Source organism: Hordeum vulgare, unplaced genomic scaffold (genome assembly GCF_904849725.1).
Source record: "Hordeum vulgare subsp. vulgare unplaced genomic scaffold, MorexV3_pseudomolecules_assembly, whole genome shotgun sequence".
In the NCBI taxonomy this organism is placed as follows: domain Eukaryota; kingdom Viridiplantae; phylum Streptophyta; class Magnoliopsida; order Poales; family Poaceae; genus Hordeum; species Hordeum vulgare.
Window position 1 is genome coordinate 70773 of NW_025422552.1, and position 27194 is coordinate 97966.

The following is a 27194-nucleotide window of genomic DNA, read 5'->3' on the forward strand; positions in this document are numbered from 1 at the left end:
AACAACGATTTTTCCCTATCAGCTGTAGGAAGGAAGGACACTTCACGAGAATCAAAAAACGAAGAAAGTATGGCCTATACTACTACTCTATGGATAAAGTTTCTCAAATTGATAGAGAAAGCACCGTAAAGATCAATTAGTGAGCGACTGGGTCGATACAACTAAAAAAAACTGCTTACTTATCCCATGATATGGGGCAAAATTTAGGAATCCGCTTATGTAATAGAGCCGATCCACTAAGGGATTAAGCAGCGGTGTAGTATCAGATCCCAAAGATAGTAAGTTCTTTTTTCTTTCTTATGGAAAAAAGTCTTTTTCAAGGATTCTATAGAGATTTCATATATGAAACCGGGATAGTTACCTTTCAGAAAATTTGAACGAAGGCTCTATATCTATCTATGCTTCATTCTTCTGAAGGTGGGAAAAAAGATCAAACTAATTATTGAGAAAAATTAGGGTTTGAAACTTAGGTAATTAATTTCTTCTGCTTAACACAAGAACAAATTGGATCGATTTTTGATAAATCGAATTCAGTTAAGATAGGGGAAATTAAGATAGCAATTTCTGAGCCGTATGAGGTAGGAAACTCTCAAGTACGGTTCTAAGGGAAGGAACTGCCTATTCCGACCGAGGAGAACAGGCCATTCTAGAGGGTGATTCGGAAATTGCGGAAGCTTGGTTTGATCAAGCTGCTGAATATTGGAAACAAGCTATAGCGCTTACTCCGGGAAATTATATTGAAGCACAAAACTGGTTGAAGATTACGAAGCGCTTTGAATTTGAATAAGACCATGCTCCTTTTTTTTCCTAAAATGGATGGTTTGGTTGTTGATCCATTAATCAAATAAATTAGGTCGTAAGATCGAATCAAGAATTTCATTATATCCATTTCTTATACCTTCTATTTTATAAGATATTTCATAAGAATAAACCATAGGGATAGGGTCTAGAATAGAAGTAATAAAGTGAATAAAAAAAAGGGGGCCAATCTAAATATTGCTAATATATTAGAACCATCTTATTAATAATTCTAATGAGTTATCTTGGAATTTAGAATCAAATAAAAAATAAAAAACCCTATATTATGCTCAAGGAAAGTAGATATAGATAGGAGCTTATGCCCTAAAAAAAAATACACTAGTTTCTTAAATTTAAAATAAAAAAGATTTTTTCTTACGCCGAGAAATATTTGTTTTTTCAAGATAAACAATGTCCGTTAGGCACCTAACCTTTATGTCATAATAGATCCGAACACTTGCCTCGGATTGACTTTAATATATAATTGCTCCAGTGAATAACTAAAAAAAAAGAAGGGTGGTAGTATAGTAAAGAAAAGAACTAATCACAATATCTATCTTTCAAAATCTATCTTTCAAAATCTATCTTTCAAAGATTCACTAAAAAAAAAGACAGTTGGCGGGTCTCTTTGTATGTCTTGTCCGGAAAGAGGAGGAGTTAATGATTATTCGTTCGCCGGAACCAGAAGTAAAAATTGTTGTGGATAGGGATCCTGTAAAAACATCTTTTGAGGAATGGGCGAGACCCGGCCATTTCTCAAGAACACTAGCTAAGGGCCCTGATACTACCACTTGGATCTGGAACCTACATGCTGATGCTCACGATTTCGATAGTCATACTGGTGATTTGGAGGAGATTTCTAGAAAAGTTTTTAGTGCTCATTTCGGGCAACTTTCCATTATCTTTCTTTGGTTGAGTGGCATGTACTTTCATGGTGCCCGTTTTTCCAATTATGAAGCATGGCTAAGTGATCCTACTCACATTGGACCCAGTGCTCAGGTAGTTTGGCCTATAGTAGGGCAAGAAATATTGAATGGTGATGTAGGTGGGGGTTTCCGAGGAATCCAAATAACCTCTGGTTTTTTTCAGCTTTGGCGAGCATCTGGAATAACTAGTGAATTACAACTCTATTGTACTGCAATTGGTGCATTGGTTTTTGCAGCGTTAATGCTTTTTGCTGGTTGGTTCCATTATCACAAAGCCGCTCCCAAATTGGCCTGGTTCCAAGATGTAGAATCCATGTTGAATCACCACTTAGCGGGATTATTAGGACTTGGGTCTCTTTCTTGGGCGGGACACCAAATTCATGTATCTTTACCAATTAACCAATTTCTTGACGCTGGGGTGGATCCTAAAGAGATACCACTTCCTCATGAATTTATCTTGAATCGGGACCTTTTGGCTCAACTTTATCCTAGTTTTGCCGAAGGAGCAACCCCTTTTTTCACTTTAAATTGGTCCAAATACGCAGAATTTCTGACTTTTCGTGGAGGACTAGATCCAGTAACCGGTGGTCTCTGGCTGACCGATATTGCACACCATCATTTAGCTATTGCTATTCTTTTCCTAATCGCAGGTCATATGTATAGGACCAACTGGGGTATTGGCCATGGACTTAAAGATATTTTGGAGGCTCACAAGGGCCCATTTACAGGACAAGGCCATAAGGGTCTTTATGAAATCTTAACAACGTCATGGCATGCTCAATTATCTCTTAACCTAGCTATGCTAGGCTCTACAACCATTGTTGTAGCTCATCATATGTATTCTATGCCTCCCTATCCATACCTAGCTACTGACTATGGTACACAACTTTCCTTGTTCACACACCACATGTGGATTGGCGGATTTCTAATAGTCGGTGCTGCTGCACATGCAGCAATTTTTATGGTAAGAGACTATGATCCAACTACTCGATACAACGATCTATTAGATCGCGTCCTTAGACACCGCGATGCAATCATATCCCACCTTAACTGGGTATGTATATTTCTAGGTTTTCACAGTTTTGGCTTGTACATTCATAATGATACCATGAGTGCTTTAGGCCGTCCACAAGATATGTTTTCGGATACCGCCATACAATTACAACCTATCTTTGCTCAATGGGTACAAAATATCCATGCTACTGCGCCTGGCGTAACAGCTCCTGGTGCAACAACAAGTACTAGCTTAACGTGGGGAGGCGGCGAGTTAGTAGCAGTAGGTGGCAAAGTGGCTTTGTTACCGATTCCATTAGGAACCGCAGATTTTTTAGTCCATCACATTCATGCATTTACCATACATGTGACTGTATTAATACTTTTGAAAGGTGTTTTATTTGCTCGGAGTTCCCGTTTGATACCCGATAAAGCAAATCTAGGTTTTCGCTTTCCTTGCGATGGGCCTGGCCGAGGGGGAACATGTCAAGTATCTGCTTGGGATCATGTTTTCTTAGGTTTATTCTGGATGTACAATGCAATTTCGGTAGTCATTTTCCATTTCAGTTGGAAAATGCAGTCGGATGTTTGGGGTACCATAAGTGATCAAGGGGTGGTAACTCATATTACAGGGGGAAACTTTGCACAGAGTTCCATTACGATTAATGGGTGGCTTCGAGATTTCTTGTGGGCACAGGCATCGCAAGTCATTCAGTCTTATGGTTCTTCATTATCTGCATATGGTCTTTTTTTCTTAGGTGCTCATTTTGTCTGGGCCTTCAGTTTAATGTTTTTATTCAGCGGCCGTGGTTATTGGCAAGAACTCATTGAATCTATCGTTTGGGCTCATAACAAATTAAAAGTTGCTCCTGCTACTCAGCCTAGAGCCTTGAGCATTATACAAGGACGTGCTGTAGGAGTAACCCATTACCTTCTGGGTGGAATTGCCACGACATGGGCATTCTTCTTAGCGAGAATTATTGCAGTAGGATAGTGGCTAGGAGGATTTGAAAGGCATTATGGAATTAAGATTTCCCAGGTTTAGCCAAGGCTTAGCTCAGGACCCCACTACTCGTCGTATTTGGTTTGGTATTGCTACCGCACATGATTTCGAAAGTCATGATGATATTACTGAAGAACGTCTTTATCAGAACATTTTTGCTTCTCACTTTGGGCAATTAGCAATAATCTTTCTATGGACGTCCGGAAATCTGTTTCATGTAGCTTGGCAAGGAAATTTTGAATCATGGATACAGGATCCTTTACACGTAAGACCTATTGCTCATGCGATTTGGGATCCTCATTTTGGTCAACCCGCTGTGGAAGCCTTTACTCGAGGAGGTGCTGCTGGTCCAGTGAATATTGCTTATTCTGGGGTTTATCAGTGGTGGTATACAATAGGATTACGCACCAATGAAGATCTTTATACTGGAGCTCTTTTTCTATTATTTCTTTCTACGCTGTCCTTAATAGCGAGTTGGTTACATCTACAACCCAAATGGAAACCAAGCCTTTCGTGGTTCAAAAACGCGGAATCTCGTCTCAATCATCATTTGTCAGGACTTTTCGGGGTAAGTTCTTTGGCTTGGACAGGACATTTAGTTCATGTTGCTATTCCCGCATCCAGGGGGGAGTACGTTCGATGGAATAATTTCTTAGATGTATTACCCTATCCCCAGGGGTTGGGACCCCTTTTGACGGGTCAGTGGAATCTTTATGCCCAAAACCCTGATTCGAGTAATCATTTATTTGGTACCGCTCAAGGAGCGGGAACTGCCATTCTAACTCTTCTTGGGGGATTCCATCCACAAACACAAAGTTTGTGGCTGACTGATATGGCTCACCATCATTTAGCTATTGCATTTATTTTTCTCATTGCCGGTCACATGTATCGAACTAACTTCGGAATTGGGCACAGTATTAAAGATCTTTTAGAAGCGCATACTCCTCCGGGGGGTCGATTAGGGCGTGGGCATAAGGGCCTTTATGACACAATCAACAATTCGATTCATTTTCAGTTAGGTCTTGCTCTAGCTTCTTTAGGGGTTATTACTTCCTTAGTAGCTCAACATATGTACTCTTTACCTCCTTATGCATTCATAGCACAAGACTTTACTACTCAAGCTGCTTTATATACTCATCACCAATATATTGCGGGGTTCATCATGACAGGGGCTTTTGCTCATGGAGCTATTTTTTTCATTAGGGATTACAATCCGGAACAGAATGAGGATAATGTATTGGCAAGAATGTTAGACCATAAAGAAGCTATCATATCTCATTTAAGTTGGGCTAGCCTCTTTCTAGGATTCCATACCTTGGGCCTTTATGTTCATAACGACGTCATGCTTGCTTTTGGTACTCCAGAAAAGCAAATCTTGATCGAACCTATATTTGCCCAATGGATACAATCTGCTCATGGCAAGACGACATATGGGTTCGATATACTCTTATCTTCAACGAATGGCCCCGCTTTCAATGCGGGTCGAAGCCTATGGTTGCCCGGATGGTTGAATGCTGTTAATGAGAATAGTAATTCGCTTTTCTTAACAATAGGACCTGGGGATTTCTTGGTTCATCATGCTATTGCTCTAGGTTTGCATACAACTACATTGATTTTAGTAAAGGGCGCTTTAGACGCACGCGGTTCCAAATTAATGCCGGATAAAAAGGATTTTGGGTATAGTTTTCCTTGTGACGGCCCAGGGCGCGGCGGTACTTGTGATATTTCTGCTTGGGACGCATTTTATTTGGCAGTTTTCTGGATGTTAAATACCATTGGGTGGGTTACTTTTTATTGGCATTGGAAACATATCACATTATGGCAGGGCAACGTTTCACAATTTAATGAATCCTCCACTTATTTGATGGGATGGTTAAGAGATTACCTATGGTTAAACTCTTCACAACTTATCAATGGATATAATCCTTTTGGGATGAATAGTTTATCGGTATGGGCTTGGATGTTCTTATTTGGACATCTTGTTTGGGCTACTGGATTTATGTTCTTAATTTCTTGGCGGGGGTATTGGCAGGAATTAATTGAGACTTTAGCATGGGCTCATGAACGCACACCTTTAGCTAATTTAATTCGCTGGAGAGATAAGCCTGTGGCTCTTTCCATTGTGCAAGCAAGATTGGTTGGATTAGCTCACTTTTCCGTGGGTTATATATTCACTTATGCAGCTTTCTTGATTGCCTCAACATCAGGCAAGTTTGGTTAATTTAGTTTGTTTTTTTGTACTGTATCAGCACCTAGTTCATTACTCTTGATAGAGAGGGAGGATCCGCCTTCTTAAATTTCTTTTTCTATTTATTTTTCCATCTAGGATTAGAACCGTATACTTGATAATAATAGCAACGGCACATTATGGCAAAAAAGAGTTTGATTCAGAGGGAGAAGAAGCGGCAGAAATTAGAACAGAAATATCATTTGATTCGTCAATCTTTAAAAAAAAAGATAAGAAGCAAAGTTTCTCCCTTGAGTTTGAGTGAAAAAACGAAAATGCGAGAAAAATTGCAATCCCTACCGCGTAATAGTGCACCTACACGCCTTCATCGACGTTGTTTTTTGACCGGAAGACCTAGAGCTAACTATCGACATTTTGGGCTATCCGGACACGTACTTCGAGAAATGGTTTATGAATGTTTATTACCGGGTGCAACAAGATCCAGTTGGTAAGGATAAAATACCCTTTCGTATTTGTATGGATTTCTGGAATTGATAATCATAGAGGAGCCCTCTTTACCATTCTGTATAAATGGACTATTCTATTTGTATAGATATGGTAGAGGGACGTATCGAACCCTCTTTTATCCACTAGTTACCCCTCTTTAGTTTAAGAGTATAGAGCAGTTTGGTAGCTCATAAGTCTCATAACCTTGGGGTTGCGGGTTCGATTCCCACTACCGGCCCCATACTCCTTCTTTAATGATATATGCATGATATATACATCATCCATTTGTATCTGGATTTTTTGATTTCCTAAAAGAGTTTTGGTCTAACAGTTTTTTCTCGGAAGAAGACAACAAATAAAAGAAAGAATAAAAGAAAGAATAAAATACGAAAGAAAAGCGTCCATTGTCTAATGGATAGGACAGAGGTCTTCTAAACCTTTGGTATAGGTTCAAATCCTATTGGACGCAATCTTATTTCTATCTATTCTTTAAATAACTATACTAAACTAAAAACAAAGAAAACTTTTTTGCATGATTCAAATAACAAGAGTAGACATGCAAAATAACAAGAGTAGATATGCCAAATTTATTTGTTACTGAAGGGAAAACCGTTCCAGCTGTTCCTGAATAGCTTCCTTCAAAAGGATTTCCGCTTGCTCGGTGAATGTCTTGCTAGAAGATATAATTTCTTGGAATTGAGGTTTAGTATCTTTTAGGTGTTTACGTAACTCATCCAGAAATTTATTTACCTGTTCGATTTCTAACGAATCAAGATATCCTCTTGTTCCGGTATAAATAGTAGCTATCTGCTCTTCCACTGGGAGAGGATTTGCCTGGGATTGTTTAAGCAATTCCCTTAATCGTCGACCCCTTGCCAATTGATTCTGACTTGTTTTATCGAGAGCAGAGGCGAATTGTGCAAAGGCTTGTAACTCTGCGAATTGAGCTAGTTCCAATTTTGATTTGCCAGCTACTTGTTTCATGGCTTTAATTTGAGCCGCGGATCCTACTCTGGAAACAGAAATACCCACATTAATAGCGGGTCGAATTCCGGCATTGAATAGATCCGCCGATAAGAATATTTGTCCATCTGTAATGGAGATTACATTAGTAGGAATATAGGCGGAAACGTCTCCAGATTGAGTCTCAACTATTGGTAAAGCGGTCATACTTCCTTCGCCTAAAAGAGAATTTAATTTAGCGGCTCTTTCTAAAAGGCGTGAATGCAAATAAAAAACATCCCCTGGATAAGCCTCACGGCCGGGAGGTCTTCTTAATAGAAGGGACATTTGGCGATAAGCTTGTGCCTGTTTGGAGAGATCATCATAAATTATTAAAGTATGCCGTTCGCGGTACATAAAATACTCAGCCAGGGCTGCTCCCGTATAAGGAGCGAGGTATTGTAATGTAGCAGGTGAATCCGCCATTTCAGCTACTACAATAGTGTATTCCATGGCCCCCTCCTCATGGAAAGTAGTTACTACTTGAGCTACGGAGGATGCTCTTTGACCGATAGCTACATAAACACATATTACACCTTGCCCTTTTTGATTGAGAATTGTATCTGTAGCTACTGCTGTTTTGCCAGTCTGTCTGTCCCCAATAATTAACTCTCGCTGACCGCGCCCTATAGGAATCATCGAATCGATAGCAATAAGCCCTGTTTGAAGAGGTTCGTATACGGAACGCCTGGAAATTATACTTGGAGCAGGAGATTCAATTAAGCGAGATTCGGAAGCTATAATTTCGCCTTTCCCATCAATAGGTTTAGCCAGAGCATTTACAACACGACCCAAGTAAGCCTCACTCACGGGTATCTGAGCAATTCTTCCTGTTGCTTTTACAAAACTGCCCTCTTGTATCATCAACCCATCGCCCATTAATACAATCCCAACATTTTTGGATTCCAAATTCAGAGCAATACCCCTAGTACCTTCTGCAAATTGGACTAATTCACCCGACATTATTTCACCAAGACCTATAATACGAGCAATCCCATCCCCCACTTGAACTACGCGACCTATATTCTCAATCCCTACTTTCCTATTATATTGTTCAATACGTTCGCGGAGAATTTTATGAATTTCGTCGACTCGAAGGGTTGCCATTAGTGTTTCTTGACTCTTTTTTCGAAAGCAAGGGGAAAAATAATGCCTAAATTCTAAACGAAAGTAGAAGTTCAAGGCCTAATTAATTTAATTATCTCTTCCATTCCAGGGACCCGAGAATGCCAATATTAGCACGAATCGTACGGAAATGTAACTCGGTATTCAAACAACTATTCAGAGTTCCTAGAGCTCCTTGTACGGCCTGTTGGAAAACCCGCTGTCGGACCTGATTCATTGCCCTTTGTTTTTCAAAATAAAGGGTTTCGTTTTTAGACTTTTCTAATTGTTCCAAACTAATAGAAGTAGCATTAATCAAATTTGCTTTTTCTCGTTCTATCTCAGAGTATCCATTCATTCGATACTCATCCGCTTCTAGTTCGACTTTCTGTAATCGAATCCGAGCTTTTTCGAGTTGCTCAATGGTCCCTCTACGCAATTCTTCTGAATTTCGAATAGTACTCAAGATCCTCTGTTTTCGATTATCTAATAAATCTTTTAATGAAAGTAGATTATTTTGTAAGTTTACAACTTTTATGATCTCTTCCCGAACCAAACATGAATCTTTCGATTCATTTGGCTCTCACGCTCCTTTTTTTCTTTTTTTGCTATAGCAATTTCCATATCTTTTTTTAAGTATAAGTAATGAGCCTATCCTCTATCTTATTTTTTATGTTTATATTTCAATATACCGAAACCTATATAAGACTAGATAAATATTAAGAGGACTCTTCCGCCTAGATAAAAATATATCATGGTCAGCAAAGTTGTTTCTTTATTTATATTTGCCCTTTAGTTAATAATTTCAATTTCATTAAGAAAAACTAACTAAATAAATGGAAAATGAAAATTAATAGAATTCTTTTTTTTTTTTCTTCAAATCCAAAAAATTTCTCTTTTTTATACATAGGTCGTCGATTCGGCATTGGTTAAAAAAGGGCAGGGTGCCCCTTCTTTTTTTTTCTAGTAAATAGTTCAAACCATTTTATCGATATGAGTGTTCTATATCAGATAAATTTTACATTAGCTATTTCCCGTTTAAATTCGGTACTAATACTAATATAGTTGTAGAAAGAGTACCTCTTTTTGCCTGGACTTCAAGCAGTTTAGCTTTAACCGTGTTAATGGTCTCACATTCTTGGTTTATAGAGAATCAAAATTGATTTACCAATGAGTCGCGAAATGCTATGGTTCTTCCATATGATTTCTGAATTTATTCAGAAGTAATTCGTCGAGATCGTGCACCCTTTTCTTATTTATCCGAAAAATACTAAAAAATATTCTAAAGTGCAGCCGGATAGATCCAATCTATTCTTGAAATAGACAACTCGCACACACTCCCTTTCCAAAAAAAATCAAAACACCAACCACTACAGTTAGATTTATTAGATTTGTTGCTAAAATATCGGTATTAAGCCCGAAACTGCCAGCGGATGGCCAGTGAGCTAAAAAAACGAAAGAATGGGTTACATTTTTCATATGCTCTCCTCTTATAGATAGGACGAACAAAGAACAAAGTTTTTCGATCACTTACTTCGCTCGCCCTTTTTTGATCGGTTTTTTTAATGCAAATAGATTCAATCTAGTAATTTCTTTTAGATTAAGTCTTAGGTCTTGTTTGACCGGTGAAAGGCTTCCTTTGTTGAAATGTTCCGTTCCCAAAATTCCTAAAATAAAAGGAAAAAACTTTCCACTTTCCTAAACTAAGGACGGGAAATAAGAAGGCGAGCATATCTTCTAAATTAATCATACTCAACTCAGCCCTTCCTAGAATGCGGTATTATCTGTCCCGATAAATAGATAATTCCAGGAGTAATAAATAGGAGTAAATTAAATAAAGTATTGATATAATTGGAATTGCGGAAGCAAATACCAATTTACTAAAAAAAGAAAAAAGTATCTAATCGAAATCGAAAGAACTTTTTTTTTTAGGATTAAACAAAAGGGTTCGCAAATAAAAGCGCTAGTGCCACAACTAGTCCATAAATTGTTAAAGCTTCCATAAAAGCTAGACTAAGCAATAAAGTACCTCGTATTTTACCTTCTGCTTCTGGCTGTCTCGCAATACCTTCTACAGCTTGTCCTGCAGCAGTACCTTGACCAACTCCAGGTCCAATAGAAGCAAGCCCTACGGCCAATCCAGCAGCAATAACAGAAGCAGCAGCAATTAGTGGATTCATGGTGAGTAGTTCCTCGTGTCAAAAAAAAAGAAATGGTTAAGGATACAATCAACCAAAAAATTCTTACTTCTAAGCTCTATTGGGGAGAAGTAAAGTAACTAAAAAGTACAAATTGAAATCAAATTGAAATGTGAATTGTCCGAACTACATAGAAGGGAATTCTATATCCATATATCGGATTAGATAATGAATCTAACCTAGGAATATATAATATAATATCAATATCCTATATACATTTGTTTCTTCTATTTTGTTTGCATATTTTCTCATTTTCTATTGAATCGGATTCTAAAATCATTGCTTAAAGTGGAAACCCGCATAAAAGAGGACTCCACTTATAGATATTAAGGATATTTATTATAGTATAGATCTAGCCTGACTCCACCCTCCTTAATGCATATATACTTTGAAAATTCCATAATATAGTCTATTCTATTCTCTCTCCTACAACTCTAGGCTATATATTCATACGCATTTCTAACTATTGCAACCAAGCAGATTATCTGGAACCATGCATGAATTGAGCTAAGCTGAAAAAAAAAATACTATATTCCAAAACTAGTCAATTCAATGATGACCCTCCATGGATTCACCTATATAGGCTGCGGCTAATGTTGCAAAAATAAGAGCTTGAATACCGCTTGTAAATAATCCAAGAAACATGACCGGTATAGGGATTACTAAGGGGACTAAAGAAACAAGAACAACAACGACTAATTCATCCGCCAATATATTCCCGAAAAGTCGAAAGCTAAGCGATAATGGTTTTGTGAAATCTTCTAGGATGTTAATTGGTAAAAGGATTGGGGTTGGTTTAATATATTTCTCGAAATAGCTCAATCCTTTTTTGCTAAGACCAGCATAAAAATATGCCGCTGACGTGAGTAAAGCTAAAGCAACAGTAGTATTTATATCATTCGTGGGCGCTGCTAATTCCCCATGGGGTAACTCTATAATTTTCCAAGGTAAAAGAGCACCCGACCAATTTGAAACAAAAATAAAAAGGAACATAGTTCCAATAAAGGGAACCCAGGGACCATATTCTTCTCCAATCTGAGTTTTGCTCAAGTCTCGAATAAACTCAAGGACATATTCAAAAAAATTCTGCCCGTCGGTCGGGATGGTTTGTGGATTCCGAACAGCTATGACAACTGAACCTAGCAAGATAGTAATTACGACCCAAGAAGTGATGAGTACCTGGGCATGAATTTGAAAACCTCCTATTTGCCAATAGAAGTGTTGGCCTACTTCTACACCCGATATATCGTATAACCCCTTGAGTGTTTTAATGGAACAAGGTATAATATTCATATTGTCCTCTGATAAAAATTGAACTTCAAAAAAGGAATTCTTTTGATTCAACCATCTCTTTCTCAACTCAGCAACTTGAACTATTAATTTGATATTTAGGATACCAAGAAAGCACATCAGATCATAATATATATCAATACCCTCTAATATATATCAATATTCCCCTTCTTTTTTCTATGCAAAACAAATTCTATGCAAAAAAAGATATAGTAAGTCATTCCATAAATCTACGCAGTTGTCCAAGAATTCACTATATATTCTTAATCAACGATTTCTTATATAGAGAGAACGGCCCTCACAAATTGAAAATACTAATTTGTTAAGAATCAATCGAATTGAAGTCATAGTGTCATCGTTGGCTGGAATCGATATATTCGCGAGATCCGGGTCACAATTTGTATCGACTAAAGAAATAGTAGGAATTCCCAAAATGGCACATTCCCGAAGAGCTATATACTCTTTTTGCTGATCAAGGACGATCACAATGTCTGGCAATCTCGTCATATATTTGATCCCGCCGAGATACCTTTGTAAGGTAGATAATTTTCTCTTCAAGATTGCCACATCTCTTTTTGGGAGATGGTGGAATTTTCCCATTTTTTCTTCCGCTCTTAAGTCTCTAAATTGAGAAAGTCTAGTTTTCGTAATCGACCAATTCGTTAACATACCACTGAACCACTTTTTATTAACATAATGACAACGAGCCCTTATTGCAGCTGATGCTACTAAATCTGTTGCTCTTTTTTTGGTACCAACAATTAAGAAACTTTTTCCCTGACTTGCTGCATCAAAAACTAAATCACAAGCTTCTGATAAAAAACGGGCCGTTCTAGCGAGATTTATAATATGAGTACCTTTACGCTTTGCCGAAATGTAAGGGGCCATTTTAGGATTCCATTTCTTAATACCATGACCAAAATGAACTCCTGCTTCTATCATCTCTTTCAAATTAATGTTCCAATATCTTCTTGTCATTTTTTCCACACTTCCTTTTTTTTTCATCCTAACATTCCATTACGGAATTTATTTCTTTTTGAAGATTAAGAAAGATCCGAAATAGCTTGAAATAAATAAAATAATAATTGTTCTGAGAGAACCTTGTACTAAGAGTTGGCCATTGATACATTGATACATGGTATAAACAAAACCTTAATTTAATGAATTAACTGACTTGTTTTACTTATTAAAATAAAAATCTTAAAAATCTAAAATTTAACCTGTTAGTGTTCTAAGTTCAAAAGTCTAGTAAAGTAAAAAATATGTTTTATGTATCCTTAGGGTTAAATGTTAAATGGGGGTTTTTATGTCTCATAAAAATTGTTTGTTACGTCAGAATCTGAAGAAACTAATTCTGTATGGAGAAACAAAAAATCTCTCATTTCCGACGCGAATAGATTTTTTTTTTTTATTTCGAAATAAAGGTTCTTGTCTTGTGGGGAACGATGCACAAATTTTTGGAATCCGGTACCAACAGGTATAATCCCCCCCAGAACTACGTTTTCTTTCAAGCCTTTCAACCAATCAATGCGACCTCGTAGGGCAGCTTTTGCTAAAACTCGAGCAGTTTCTTGAAAACTTGCTTCAGATATGAAACTTTGGGTATTCAGGGAAGCCCTTGTTATTCCCAATAAGATTGCCCGATAATAGATCGATTCATCCAAAGCTCGCCCTGCTCGTTCCGCTCGCAATAGTCCGATTAATTCCCCAGGCGAAAAAACATTAGACATTCCATCTTCGGAAACCCGCACTTTTGATGTTACTTGGCGTATAATAATCTCTATATGTCTATTATGGATCTGTACCCCTTGGGATCGATAAACCTTTTGGATTTTATTAACCAAAGAAATACGACTTTGGGCTATGGTTAGCTCAGCTCCAATCAAGAATCCCCAAGGGACCCCAAGAATTCTTGGTATACGCTCATTCCAATCCTCAATTCTCCTTTCGAGATTGGGGGATAATGAATCAATTGAACGCGCTTCAAAGATTTGTTCCACTTTTGGAAGACCTTGCGTTATGTCACTAGATCTCGATTTTTCATATATAAACGTAACTAACCTATCTCCCTTGTAAAGGATTTCTCCATAATGACCATTAACAGTTGCTCCTGTAGTGGCCAAATAAGGTTTAGCTGCTCTTATAACAAAGGAATCCATATTTACACTGAAAATTTGACCAGATTTTTTTATGTGCGATTTAAATAGACATACATTTTCACAAATAAATTGTCCAAGGTGAATTATTGCCAATGTCTCTTCCCAAGAATCATGATGGACAAAGTGACAATTCAAAAGGAATGGATCCAACATTATGTTACTATCGAAATTGGAAATCCTTTTATTTTCATCTATTAAAGAGTATTTAAGTTCTTGAAGTACTTGGAAGGTTTGTTTCAAATTGTCAACGAACAAATATTTTTTTAGCAGGATTTTATTATGCGTTAGTAAATAGTAAGATGAAGAAAAATGCGATATACTAGCTACAATAGCCCCTAAGGGCCCAAAAATTTCTAGAATAGGAATTCTAGGATTCCATTCTTTTATCGCATTGGGATGTTTTGAATTCTTGAATAAACCAATTCGAGAACAGTTGGATGCCGACAAAATCATCAAAGATTGGTATTCTTTATTTCGATTCAACAAAGTGCCAATAGCTTCTTGATGTTGGCTAAGTGATTCAATCTTCGCCTTGGAATAAAAAGAATTGCTATTGGCGCGATCTAACCTATTATGGGGAGTCGGTCCTCCACTTGTCCTATCATACCTTTTTCGTGTATACGAAATAGTGGACTTGACTAACTCAATTCTTAGGAAATCGCGAATAAGATCATTTGCTCTTACCTCAACAAGGGAAGCACCAGCCTTTTCTTTTTCTTCTTGTTCCCAATTCACTACTAAGCAAGTTCTAACAAATTGACTATTTGTGTGATAAATTCTTTGAGTTAACTTGCTATTTTCATGATAAATAAAATTGACAAGTCGAATTTGGAGATTATTTTCTTCTTGCAAGAGATCCTGCGGGAAAAGTGTTGCTAAATTTCTTCCTTCGTCCATTTCATATGCCACTGTAGGGCGAACGGAAACAAAATACTTTTCCTTGCTCTTGAGAATTTTTTTCCGTTGAACATAGACCCAATTTTTCTTTTTTTTTGATTCCTTAGAATCTTTTTTTTGTCTTTCTGGCGGTATCAAACACCCACCTAATATCTTATCTGCCTCTTCAGGAAAATGAATATCTCCGGAAAATATTTTGAGTTCCGTATGGCTTTTTTTTCTCTTCACTCGGACCAGTCCGCCTAGTCCACTTCTTGTATTTTTTGTGAGTTGTGTATCCACTCCAATAATACTATTGTCAAGTATCTTTAGGGATGAAGATCTCGGCAAGATATGAAGTTCTTGAAGAATGAAAAAAAACCGATCTACTTCTTTTTGGTATTTTAGACTAAATTCTTTTGTTCCTCGATGCTCAATCAAACCCTCTTTTTTTAAGATGGAATCTTCCTCTGGGCTCTCGTATTCGTCCTCTGAGTCTTCTTCTGAGTCTTCCTCTAAAGTACCATATTTTTCCTCGCCGCTTTCCCCGGGGCTGCCATATTCGTCTTCTGAGTCTTCTTCTAAAGTTCCATATTCGTCCTCTTGGGTCCTATATTTGCTCTCTGGGTTCCCATATTCCTCTTCTGAGTCTTTCTCTAAAGTCCTATATTCGTTCTCTGGGTTCCCATATTTGTTTTCTGGGCTCCCATATTCGTTTTCTAGGGTTTCATATTCGTATTCGTCTTCTAGGATTCCATATTTAGATTCTTCTAGGGTTTCATATTCGTCCTCTCGGGTCCTGTATTCGTGTTCTAGGGTCTCATATTCCTCTTCTGAGTCTTCCGCTCGAGTCCTATATTCTTCTTCTAGGGTCCTATATCTAAATTTAACAATTCCTGAACCCTTTTTATCTTTTCTGTATCGGGGATCGTCAAAATAAGCAAAAATAGTATTTCTACGTAAAACACCCATAAAGGGGATTTCAATCGAAATCCCAAAACAGGATATTAGTTCTTTCTCTTGTTCTTGATGATATTGTAATGGAATGACGAACCTATTTCTTCGCTTTTTCGCCAACAAATCTGAATTATCTTGAAAAATAGAAGGATAGATCAAATTCCAATGGCCATTGGACATGATTCGATCCGACGTTGAATAATCAAGAATTTCCCTATCTTTTTTACCATAAGTATTCATTTGATCTTGATCCTTGTGGAGTGAAAAAGACGCTATACTGGATCTGCACATACTTACGGATAATATCCATAAATGGCTTGTTTTTGGTAATCGACGAAGATTACCATATTGATATTCGGGCGCATGGTAAACATCAGTACTCCAGTGCATTTCGCCGTCTGATTCAGAATAAATATGCTTTTGTACCCTTTCTTTAAAATGTAAAGTGGACGTTCCGGCACGAATCTCCGCAATTACTTGTTCAGATTTTACATATTGATCATTTTGCACTAGAATCAAGCTTTTTGAGGGAATATTCACACTATATAGAATATCTTGACTCTGAATAGTTACATGCAAGTCTATATAACATAGAAAAGCAGGCTGTCCATGACGGGTACGTGTGGGGTGAACCAAATTCTCATTGAATTGGATTTTTCCATTCGAAGGGGATCGTACAAGGTCGGCAGTACCCCCTGTGAATACTCCGCCAGTATGAAAAGTTCTTAATGTTAGTTGAGTCCCTGGCTCCCCAATTGATTGACCCGCAATAATACCTACGGCTTCTCCCAATTCCACCAGATCACTATGAGTAGGACTCCGGCCATAGCATAATTGACAGATCCAAGAAGTGCTTCGGCAAGTAAAGGGGGTTCTAATATATATTGGTTGTGCTCGAAATGGTTGTGCTCGAAAGGCAGTTATGAATCGATTGACTAATCCAATTCCAATATCTTGATTTCGCGCGGCAATGCATCGTGAACCGATATATATATCGTCTGCTAATACACGACCAATTAGTGTTTGGACAAAAAGTTTTTCCGTCATCCCATTTTGAGGACTTACAGAAATACCTCGGATAGTACCACAATCTCTTCTACGCACAATAATATGTTGAACTACTTCAACAAGTCTACGTGTAAGATATCCAGCATCTGCTGTTCGTACAGCAGTATCTACAACCCCTTTGCGGGCTCCATAGCAGGAAATTATATATTCTGTCAAAGAAAGTCCCTCGCGTAAATTGCTTTGAATAGGTAAATCAATCATTTGTCCTTGAGGGTCCGACATTAATCCTCTCATACCTACTAATTGGTGTACTTGAGATGCATTTCCTCTGGCTCCTGAAAAAGACATTAGATAGACTGGATTAGAAGGATCCGTTATCCGAAAATTTGAATTCATTTCTTGTTTCAAATATTCACTTGTCGCATACCATATCTCAACAGATTGGCGTAATTTTTCTACCGCGTGTACAGCCCCATAATAATAGTGTTTCTCCAAAAGAAAACTCTGTTGTTCCGCGTCTTGGACTAACCATCCCTTAGAGGGTATTGTTAAAAGATCCTCGATTCCTAACGAAATCGATGTAGTAGTGGCTTGATAGAAGCCCAGAGTCTTTAGTTGATCCAGTATATGGGATGTATATCCCATTCCAAAATGATCTATTAATCTGCTAATAAGTCGTTTCATACCAGTTCCGTCTATCTCTTTATTATGAAAGACCAGATTGGCCCGTTCCGCCATACATAAGTACCCCCTTTTCGGCTGAGTAGGATTCGACAATTGCTGAGTAGGATTCGACAATGGGCCTGAGTCAGTGATTCGAAAATTTAATTAACTTAATTGCCTCAATCTCAATCTGGATTCGCGTGGCAAATAATGATGATACTAGGGAAATCGGAATGCCCCCCGAAAGCAAAGGGGAGGGGCATCGCCGAATCTAACTTTCTTGTTTAGGTAGTGTATGAATAGGCCTGACTAAATCCTTGTACGGCTTCCTCTATTTCTCTATAAAAAGAAATATGACCAAGAGTGGTTCGAATGTATATCGAACGAATTTCTTTTTTTCTATTTCCCATTATTAGATAGTGAGCATAAATCTCATGATAAGTCCCCAAAGATTCATATTGAATTTCAATCGGAACTTCTCTTGACCCAATGACGCGTTGATCCAGGTTCCATCGTAGCCACAAGGGACTATCTAAACTGATTAGTTTTTGTCTATAAGCTCCCAGTGCATCATAAGAACTAGAAAAATGGGGTTCTTTATCTTTCCTATACTTAGAATTATTATTATTGTAATTGACTTTTAAATTTGGATAGTTTCTGAAACTATTATATCTATTTGCACAAATACCTCGACGCTTTCCAATTGTTAATACATAAAGCCCGATAAGCATGTCTTGGGTTGGTACGCAAATAGGATCCCCAATAGCAGGAGATAAGAGATTCATATGAGAAAACATAAGTAAACGGGCTTCCGCCTGAGCTTCCAAGGATAAAGGTAGATGAACAGCCATTTGATCTCCATCAAAGTCTGCATTGAAACCCTTACACACTAATGGGTGTAAAGAAATAGTACGCCCCTCTACTAAAGTGGGTTGAAAGGCCTGTATGCCTAATCTATGCAGAGTAGGTGCTCTATTTAACAGTACAGGATGTCCCCGCATAACTTCTTGAAGTATTTCCCATACAATGGGTTCCTTTTCCCAAATTTTCCTTTTAGCAATCCTGACATTAGAAGTGGCGCGTTTCGTGATTAAATCGCGAATTACAAATAGCTGAAAAAGCTTTATTGCTATCTCTAGAGGTAATCCACATTGATGTAATGAAAGCGAAGGACCCACAACAATGACAGAACGCCCCGAGTAATCGACCCGTTTCCCAAGCAGAGTCTCGCGAAACCTTCCCTCTTTACCTTCAATTACATCTGAAAGTGATTTGTATACTTTATTGTGACCATCCCTCGTCGGTTGCCCGCGGGACCCACTATCAAGAAGTGTATCCACGGCTTCTTGTACCAATTTTTCCTGGCACATTACTAAATCTGCTGGCGCTAATTCACTTCTTTTTAATAGATAGGCAAGATTGTTGTTCCGACGGATAACTCTCTTATAAAGTTCATTAATGTCTGAAGTCACTACTTTATCTCCAGACCTATAAACAATAGGTCTCAATTCGGGAGGAAGAACCGGTAATAAGCACAAAACCATCCATTCTGGTTCTACATTTGTTTGAATAAAATGTTTCGCCAATTGCATGCGTCTAATCAAAAAAACTTTTCTTATTCGTCTTTTTCTATCTTCCCACTCATCTCCACTATACCCCTCGTCTTCTAATTCCTTCCATTCGACCAAAGAATTCTCTATAATAATTCGCAAATCCAAATCTGCTAATTGTTCTCTAATAGCACCTGCTCCTGTCGCAATTTCCCGATTTCGAAATGTTGCAAAGCCTGGGGTAGAAAAAAAGGGAGAAATGCTGTGGTTACAGGATGCAATTTCCTCTTCGAATAAACCTCGTAATCGTAAAAAAGTGGGTTTTTTAGTGCTGGGCCTAGCAAAAGAGAAATCGCCGTATACTAGGCCCTCCAACTTCTTAAGAGGTTTATCTAAAAGATTCGCGATATAACTAGGAAGACCTTTCAAATACCACACATGAGTCACGGGACATGCGAGTTTGATGTATCCCATTTGATATCTTCGTATCCGAGAATCCACAAATTCTACCCCGCATTTTTGGCAAAATCTTTCGTCTTCGTTTTCAGCTCCGCTCGCTCGAGAATTGCCACAACCGCAAATCCCGCTTTTTATGGGTCCAAAGATTCTTTCGCAAAACAATCCATCTTTTTCTGGTTTATCGGTTTTATAATGAAAAGTAGAGGGCCTTGTGACTTCGCCAACGGCTTCTCCATTAGGTAGGTTTTTGTTAGCCCAAGCCTTTATTTGTTGAGGGGAAACGAGTCCAATTTGAAGTTGTTGATGTTTATATTGGTCAATCATAAAATAGAAATAAGAAAAGAATTTATATTTATTCCGATCAAACTTCCTCCCTATTAACCTGGAAGTTCTTTTCAGATACAAGGAAATGATTCAGTTCTAGAGCCAAAGATCGTAGTTCTCGAACGAGCACTCGAAAAGATTCTGGAGGATCCTCATGATTAGGTATTCTTTTTCCCCAGATCGTAGCATTAAGTATTTCTTGGCGAGCTATAAGATGGTCAGATTTATAAGTAAGTATCTCTTGTAAAATATGAGCAACACCAAATCCTTCTAAAGCCCAAACTTCCATTTCTCCTACTCGTTGTCCCCCTTGCTTGGCTCTTCCTCTAACCGGTTGTTGTGTAACAAGTGAGTAGGGCCCAGTAGAACGCCCATGAATTTTCTCATCAACTTGATGAATTAATTTTAAGATATAGGACTTCCCTATTAGAACAGGTTGCTCAAAGGGGTCGCCTGTTCTTCCATCAAATATTCTGCTTTTTCCCGGGTACTCGGGTTCAAATACCCATGGATTTTTTGTTTCTTTACTGGCTTCATATAATTCTGAAAACACAAGTTTTCTTGAAGCCTCTTGCTCATATCTCTCATCAAAGGGTGCTATTCTATAATGTTTCTTTAGCAGATCCCCCGCTAATCCGAGCGAGCTTTCAAATATTTGTCCCACATTCATTCGGGAGGGTACTCCTAAGGGATTGAAGACCATATCAACGGGTGTTCCATCTTGCAAATAGGGCATATCTTGCCTAGGCAAAATTTTGGAAATGATCCCTTTATTCCCATGTCTTCCGGCTACTTTATCCCCAACTTTGATTTCACGTTTCTGTAAAATATATACACGAACCATTATGTCGAGGGGGTCCCTTTGGATCCATTTCACATCGATAACGCGCCCTCTTCCACCTATAGGTAATTTCAGAGAAGTTTCTTTTGAAGTGGAAACCTCAAGGCCGAATATGGCCCGTAATAATCCAGCTTCTGCGATATATGATGATTCGCTCGCTATCTGAGGCGTTAATTTACCTACTAAAATATCACCAGTTTCTACCCAGGATCCCAACCTAACAACTCCATTTTTGTCCAAATTGCGGAGTAAATGTTCTTCTAGATGTGGTATTTCTTTAGTGATTTTTTCAGCGGAGCCCTGGCTTGTCGTATCCGTCTGAATTTCATATTTCCGGATGTGAAAAGAGGTATAAATATCCTCATATACCAAACGTTCGCTAATTAGTACTGCGTCTTCAAAATTGTAACCTTCCCATGGCATATAAGCTACTAATACGTTTTTTCCTAAAGCAAGTTCCCCCCCAACTGTAGCAGCTCCTTCTGCTAAAATTTGTCCTTTTTTAATGGATTTACCCCGTGGAACCCGAGGTTTTTGGTGCATACAAGTATTTTTGTTAGAGCGACGGTGGTTAACTAAAGGAATACTTATAGTCTTCCCACTACTTGATAAAAGTATCTTATGACTATCAGTAGAAATGATCTTTCCCTCGCGTTCGGCTATAACGGAAACCCTCGAATCTAGAGCTGTTTGGCGTTCCAATCCAGTTCCAACAATGCATTTCTCGGACCGAGAAAGTGGAACTGCTTGGCGCTGCATATTAGAACTCATTAAAGCCCGATTCGCATCATTGTGCTCAATAAAAGGAATGAGAGAACCCCCAATAGAAAAATATTGGAAAGGAAAAATACTTCTAACATGAATCTGTTCCCATGCAATAGTCAAGAATTCTTGGCGGTATCTAGCTGGAACAACCTGTTCTTCCTGAATACCTTGATTCAAGGACAAAGAATTTCCTGCTGCTATCATATAATACTCATCTCTATTTGGTGATAGATAAACCACCTGTCTCTCTTTTTTTTCTTTTGCTTTCTCAGCAGATATTTCATAAAACGGACTCTCTATAGATCCCCACAAGTGATCAATTCTCGCATGAATTGCTAAGGATCCAGTAAGTCCAACATTGATTCCTTCAGACGTGTCAATTGGACAAATACGCCCATAGTGACTCGGATGAATATCTCGGCTCCGAAAACTTGCGGTTCTCCCCGTCAACCCTCCAGGACCTAAACAACTCACTTTTCGCCCATGAACAGTTTGTGTCAATGGATTCGTTTGATCAAAAACTTGAGATAATGGGTATGTGCCAAAAAAGGTCTCATAAGTAGTTATTAATAAAATTGAAGTTGAAGTTGGAGTTACCAAAGTTTGGGGAGTCGGTTTCGATTGACGTATGAATACTCTACGAATAGTTTTTTGAACTGCATGTTGTAAACGACCAAGAGCCAATCCGAATTGATCTTGTAACAGATCCGCAACCGAACGAATACGTTTATTTTTCAAGTGATTCATATCGTCATCGTCAAGTATACCCGTTCCAAATTTCATTCCAATCAAATGATCCGTAGCGGCCAATACATCTCGTGGTAACAAGAATGTATTGTTCTGAGGTATATCAAGATTAAGTCTCCGATTCATATTTCGTCGACCAATCCTTCCTAATTCACATTTTTGTTGAAAAAATTTCTTTTGTAATTCCTCGCATAAGGACTCCGAAAATACCAGGTCCCCACCTACACAAGCAAATTGTTGATAAAACTCCAAAATAGCTTTTTCTTTTGACTCAATCCTCTTCTTCTCCTTAGCATTCGGGAAAGACAAGAAAATTTCAGGGTAGGAAACATTATCTAGAATTTCTCTTAGATTCGAACCCATAGCTGATGATAGAACTAGAATAGATATCTTTTGTTTTCTACTCACGCGAGCCCATATCCTTTCTTTTTTATCAATTGCTAATTCCGATCTCCCTCCCCAATCTGATATTATAGTCCCGGTGTAGATAGAAATTCCCTTATGATCTAATTCCGAGCGGTAGTAAATACCAGGACTTAGCAATATTTGATTGATCACAATTCGGTATATTCCATTTATAATAAAGGTTCCTAAGGAATTCATTATAGGAATGTTTCCGATAGAAATGGTTTGCTTTTGCACATCGAAACCAAAAATTAATCTCGCAGATACATATAATTCGGAAGAATAGGTGAGTGATTCATACACAGCATCTCTTTCTTTTATCGAGGGTTCTAGCAATTGATATCCTTTCGCAAATAATTGAAATGCAATTTCGTGATCTGGATCTTTAATTGTTGGAAACTTGTCAAGTTCTTCTGCCAAGGCTTGATTAATGAACCTAAAAAATCCCTCGAATTGGATCTGACTAAATCCGGGTATTGTGGACATTCCCTCGTTTCCATTCCGGAGCATCTTAATCTTAAGTTTCCTGTTTATCAAAGAAAAATTCCATTATCAGCTCACTCTTCATCAATCCCTACGGATTGATCTAGCAATCATGGAATCTATATTCTGTTTACTGAATCACATGAAATTCTAGGGAACTCCACATACGTATTTCATATATGTATTTCATACATATGAATAGAGACCATTTCGACGAAAATTCTAGTTTACCAGGGGTACAAATGAAATGAAAATGAATTGCTAAAATATTCCTACAAAAAAAATTATGCCACTTATACTTTATAATATTCTAATCAGATTGAATGGCAAAGATTTCTCATTTTATCCCCTTTCTATGAATGTAATAAAGCCGTAATATAATACACTAGAAAGTTTTACTTTACTTCGATTTAGAATAGCGTGCTTACTTTAATTTCTAAAAATAATTTGAGGGTTCTTTTTTATTTCGGATCGGAGTAGTATAATTGCTAGAAAATTAAGTATTTCATTGTGGAATTCTAAAATAAAGTAAGTCCCTTTTTTAAGTACATGCCAATCTAATTATCCACCTCTCCCCATATCCATGCTTTTCTTTTATCGTAATTTCACTTGGGTAGGCCAAGATAGTCAGGTTATACTCTAATATCAGAGCAAATTTCCTTTTTTTATTCAAGATATTTAATTTAATACTTTGAAAAATTAAAGCACGATTCCCCATAGAGATATGTACATAAAGGGGATCTTTGGATAATAATGCTGCTCGGACCTAAAGTTCACCTATACACGGATTAAGCATAAAGCCATAATATTTTATTATGCCATTGAAATTGAAGGGGGGGAGATAATACCGATTTAAGAGTAGTTCACTACTGCAATTCAAAAAAGAAAGAGAATTCTAGTTAATGGTTCCAATTTGTTCTGAATTTTGCAGCCTGTGACTAGAAATCCACTTTTCTTCTTTTTCATCTCAATAGAAAGAAATGGGAAGTTTTATTGTGTTAGCAATGTATGTTTTAAGATAGAATCTATCGAGGAGAATAATCGAAACTGGATCAAAAAAAGCAGGAGTATCTTTTTTGAAAAAGATTGGAAAAAAGTAAGTTTAATTATATTCAAAATAAAAGAAAGGGGCTTTTCGTAAGAAAACGTGGATGAATACTTGCTGTTTTCTAGATTTTCGATCGGATTTTTTGGCGGCATGGCCAAGCGGTAAGGCAGGGGACTGCAAATCCTTTATCCCCAGTTCAAATCTGGGTGCCGCCTGATCAATAAAATACTTAGGTTTTCTAGTACTGATCGAATTCAATCAATTTTTACTTCGCATAAGTTCGGGCAAGAGAGTAACTAAGCCTGCCGATACTGGGTTTAGAGAAACCATACCATAGTTCTATCCTTAAACTAGGGTTAGGGTTTGTTTTGGCGGTAGTGGCCAAAATGGTTATCAATAGGGGTGAGGTAGTGTTTCCTTATTCTTTTATTATATGAATTTGAATTGGTTCTTAATTGATTCGATTTGAGAATTTTTAAATACGAGGATAAGATGTCAGAAATCTTGGTATCCAAAGAAAGGTCCCTAAGGGGCATTCTTCTCTTTTTCAATCTAAGATTCCAGAAGGGACTCCACGAAAGAATATCAAGACTTCCTAATTATCATACATTTTTTTATCGTACATCTTATGTGACCTACATACACTAGAGTAACAAAAGGAATAAAAAATCTTCCTATTCCCGCTTCTTCTATTCAGGACATCATTCCCGTACTCTTTCTTTTTTAAGGTAAGGAAAAAAGGGCTTTATAGTATCGTATTTTTAATGCTCTCTAATTCTACAAGAATTCCTATAAGAATTTGTTAGGAGTAAATTCCTTGAACTGATTGATCCATGGCCTTAGGGCAGAAGCCCTTTTTGACTCTGTACCCTTGATTCCACTATGATTATTGATCAATAGTAGAATAATCCCTTCATAGAAATAGGAGACATAATTTAGATGGATATAGTAAGTCTCGCTTGGGCTGCTTTAATGGTAGTCTTTACATTTTCTCTTTCACTAGTAGTATGGGGAAGGAGTGGACTCTAGGGATACGATACTACTAATTGATTAAGTAATCAAATTGTTGTATCAATTCTTTTTTTAATTGATCGTTTTGCATTAATTATTTTGTCAAACGTTATTCTTTAATCTTTTTCTTTAGTTTTGTTTCACTCCTGTAAGAAACTCTTGTATTGTAAGAAAGAGCCATTATACCAATTAAGAATTTCTACTAGAAATGACTAATGGTTAAAAAAAGTTCTATACATAAGAAAATTAGACTTTCTTCCACGGAACTATTCACGGCATATCACACATTTTCCATTTGTTTTATACTCTTTCTTTATTCTTAGAATAATTTTTATTCTCTTTTGAAGCATCTCGCGGGATATTTAAGCATGAAAGATTCGCTGGTTTTTTCCTTTTACTTTTTACTATAGTCTATTCTTATATTATTTTTCTTTCCTTCCATGGATTCTTTGGTCAAGAATTGTCTTCGATTTTTTTATTTTGACCTGATTGAAATTAAGTGGATGCAATGAAAAAAGAAATTGAATTAGACTACTTAACTATTTCAATCTACTAATCTATTCTATGTAGATTCAAAGATAATATAATAGAAAGACTCTAAAGTGTCGTAGAAAAAACTATATGTAGTTCTTTCTACCACACTTTAAGATTCCAACCAGATCCTTTCATTTAAGACTTGGATTTTTTTTATTTAATCCCTTTTTCATTTCTTCAATGATTAATTGGAATTCCACTTAATTATTTTGGCTGACTGTTTTTACATAAATAATAAGTAAAAAAGAAGTAGGAATTAGAATGAACAGTGCAGTAGCAATAAATGCGAGAATATTGACTTCCATAACCTCTTTATTTTTTATTTTCACAATAACTCGGGATGTAATCCCATGGAGAGGAAAAAGGGGTATCTTGTAAATTCAAGGGTAGGGCTTGCATTCTGATAATACTGAATCAATTCAATATTATGAATATCGGATCTATCAAATCAATTCATGGATGAGAGTTATATAGTATAACATAGGAAGATCCTATATCCATACTAAGACCAAAATGGGTTTTTTGATTGGATTAGGAATTCCCTCTTTTTTAATCCTTTTTTTTCTACTTTTTCTTTTCTATATCTCTAACCCACGAGCTTTCTTAATCTTATACAATTTCTCTTCCTTTTTCTTATAGTTATACATACAATTATGTATGTATTATATGAGCAACTTTCTATGGGTCACATAGACATCCAAATAAGCAGTAGAAGTGAGATGGGGAAAAGAGGTCTGAAATAAAAAGGGAATACAATTTATGTATGGATTCCGGTAAAATACCGGTACTCTATTCCATAACAGTGGAATAGGAAATTAAGATGAGGATGGTATCATCATAAAGAAAGATAGAGTAATATCCTAAAATTCTACTAATCCACATATCGTATGTGTGTCTTTCTTTATCTTTATCGATCGGGAGTAGTGAAAAAAATTCCTATACTCCTTCCCTCCCTCTTTAATGAGAGATGCAAAATAAAAAAGTGAAGTAAGGGTGCCCTATGGGTATTTGATCTTGCTCCCTGCCCCTTTTTTTTCATGGAAAAAGGAAATATGAATTTCTCCATTCATTGAACCCTAGTTCGGGACTGACGGGGCTCGAACCCGCAGCTTCCGCCTTGACAGGGCGGTGCTCTGACCAATTGAACTACAATCCCCGCGGGGTGTATGGCATACCCATTCTTAAATAGAACCATAAGAAGATTCGATTCGTCTGTCGTACTCTAAGAAATAGACGAATCATATACTACATACCCACATATTAATATTATATTATACGTGGGTATAGTGAGAGTGACATAACTAGTATGTCGTGATTTTTTATCACTAAAAATGGATAATAATCCACCCTTCAACAAGAAAAACTCTTTTGTTTGT

General features: G+C 37.3%; 3 non-coding genes across 3 annotated transcripts; 2 read left to right on the forward strand and 1 right to left on the reverse strand.

Annotated features, from left to right (window-relative positions):
• Nucleotides 1-6791: 6791 nt before the first annotated feature.
• TRNAR-UCU lies at nucleotides 6792-6863 on the forward strand. Its single transcript has one exon. It is a non-coding gene; the product is annotated as a tRNA-Arg (tRNA).
• A 17554-nt stretch (nucleotides 6864-24417) lies between these two features.
• On the forward strand, nucleotides 24418-24488 carry TRNAC-GCA. The gene has a single exon. It is a non-coding gene; the product is annotated as a tRNA-Cys (tRNA).
• A 2412-nt stretch (nucleotides 24489-26900) lies between these two features.
• On the reverse strand, nucleotides 26901-26974 carry TRNAD-GUC. The gene has a single exon. It is a non-coding gene; the product is annotated as a tRNA-Asp (tRNA).
• Between the last annotated feature and the right edge of the window lie 220 nt (nucleotides 26975-27194).